This window comes from Pinus tabuliformis, chromosome J, assembly GCF_031772625.1.
Source record: "Pinus tabuliformis cultivar Carrire ecotype Pingquan chromosome J, CPIR1, whole genome shotgun sequence".
Lineage (NCBI taxonomy): Eukaryota > Viridiplantae > Streptophyta > Pinopsida > Pinales > Pinaceae > Pinus > Pinus tabuliformis.
In genome coordinates, this window is record NC_142295.1 from 694,930,402 (window position 1) to 694,932,633 (window position 2,232).

Here is a 2,232-nt window from a genome sequence, read left to right on the forward strand (position 1 = left end):
CCACTTTCCCTTCTATAGAGATTCGAAGCCAAACCATCCTAGCTCAACATAGATTCAGTTGGTGAATGGGTTGAAGAGAACCTTCGGGAGTTTGGTCGTTGAAAACTTTACTCAATTCGGTTGGCGTGAGTGCAACTCTGGGACAGAGCGCCAATGGCGCGCCCTTTATAGAGGATTTCCCTCATTAGCGCGGGCAGTGAATTGTGAACCCGCGCTAATGTAAAAAGAGTTGTTGTCATGAGGATTTTGCAGGAGATCTCTTCAGGGAAAATGAAGCTCATACTAAGAGGAATATGATGCAAGTGGTTTCAGGTCATGTCACTTCTCACAGGTCCCGGAATGAGTCCTCCAGTATGCGGGTGAGGGATAACAGGGATGGTGACAAATTGCTGTGTAACAGATGCCCCCTAAAGCATGAGGCCCGAGAGAGAGAGGGGTGAAATGCTTTACAAGAACATGCGTGACTGAAAACACGGCCGCCGGAGAACCTGCATAAAGAAGTACAACTAATATCTCAAGTACATGATATATGTGTGGTATGGGCGCAGCCATCCATAACAGAGTACATAATAATCTAGATCCAAGGTATGGACGCAGCCATCCGGAGAGGATCAATGAATAGACTTAGGGATGGTCGCAGCCATCCAGTAAATGAGTCATGTAATCATAATAATCCATAAATCGCAGCCTGGATCTCAATAGACAAAATCCAGGGTCTTGCGCTCCGTCTCGACCCGTACATAGTACAAGTTCAAGCATGCGAATGTATGAGTTGAAGTCGAACATGCATGAACATCGTCTAATTAACCAGTCAATAATGAAAACTGTTAACAGACACGAGAGGTACCATCAATAATGACAATGGCCCTCAAGGTACTATAGGTACAATCTACGGCGTGTGAATCAATGAGCTGGCGTCGAACACCCGTAGAATCATTCGATCGGAGGCCAATGATAAAAACCTCTCATCGAACACGAAGAACCTGCCATTGAGGCATGCAGGCTCCAAGGCACCAAAGGGAGTCTCTAGATCAGCTTCCTAGATAGTGAGTTGAAATCGACAAGAAGTGATCTTGATCAAAGGTGGGCCATAATGTTTCCCACATCATTGACACGAGACAGAGGAAAGATGTTGTGGTGATGCAAAATTATGTGAGGTATCAGAGGAGGTGGTATTGATGCAGAGGTCAACTTCTCTTGAACAAATCGGCGGCACGACAGTGGATTTGGCAGTATTTGACATCAAAGGAGCAGAGGTCATGGTGACAAAACAATGAGCATATGAGAGGTCGAATAGGATAACCCAAACCCATGGAAGCTAGTGTAAAACAAGATGAGATGTCCCCACCCCGACACGAATGCAGACAAGTGCCATGTTCAAGAGCGACATACTGCCAACACGATGACAATTATGGATCCATTTTCCCCACCATTTATGGCAAGTACCCTAGTTATTTTTAACAAGCTTGATGGGGATAACATATGCTTGTGAGCGTCATTACGACGGAATCTGATGTCATTAAGTTTTAACGAGCCTGACAAAGGAAAAACTCGGCGTCTTTTCCTATTTAGAGAGTCTGAAAAGACAACAAAAAGAAAACTCCAGGGGGGTCCTTTTTCATAAAGTTGTGTCTCTCGAGCCCGAAAAAGTATAAAACAATGCTCGAAAGAACCGCCCGACCGTTATGATCGAGGAGTACTTTTCAATTAGAGTGACATTGATCTGAAAAAGTAGAAAAGCGATCAACATCACGTCGCTTCGTAACCATTTACGAACCGGAAACGACAAGGGTCCGACGATCTTTTCGTTCTTACACGGTCGGAAAATGGTTTAAAGACGACCGCCTCTTATTTACTTTTAACGAGTCAAGAGGGGCAACTCGGCAATCTTTTCTCTTTTAATGAGTTAGAAAAGAGCTGAAAGATAACTCCGTCATGACTTTTTCGTGTATTTACCGAGTCCGAAAAAGGATAAAACACAACTCACTTCACCATTGAAGTTGCAAAAAGGACTTGTCATAGCACCAGAAACAAGCGTAAAACCTGTTTTCGACCAAAAGTATGTTAAAATATTCAAAAATCAACTTTTGAAACCTTATTACAAGTCAAAAAGTCTATAAATGTGGTCAAAATGTAAAAACAAAATTACTTTACCTTTTTACCTTGAGCATAGTGGTAGTGGTCCATTTGGAGTGCAAACTTCGAGCAGCGATTACCACCAATCCGGGCAAC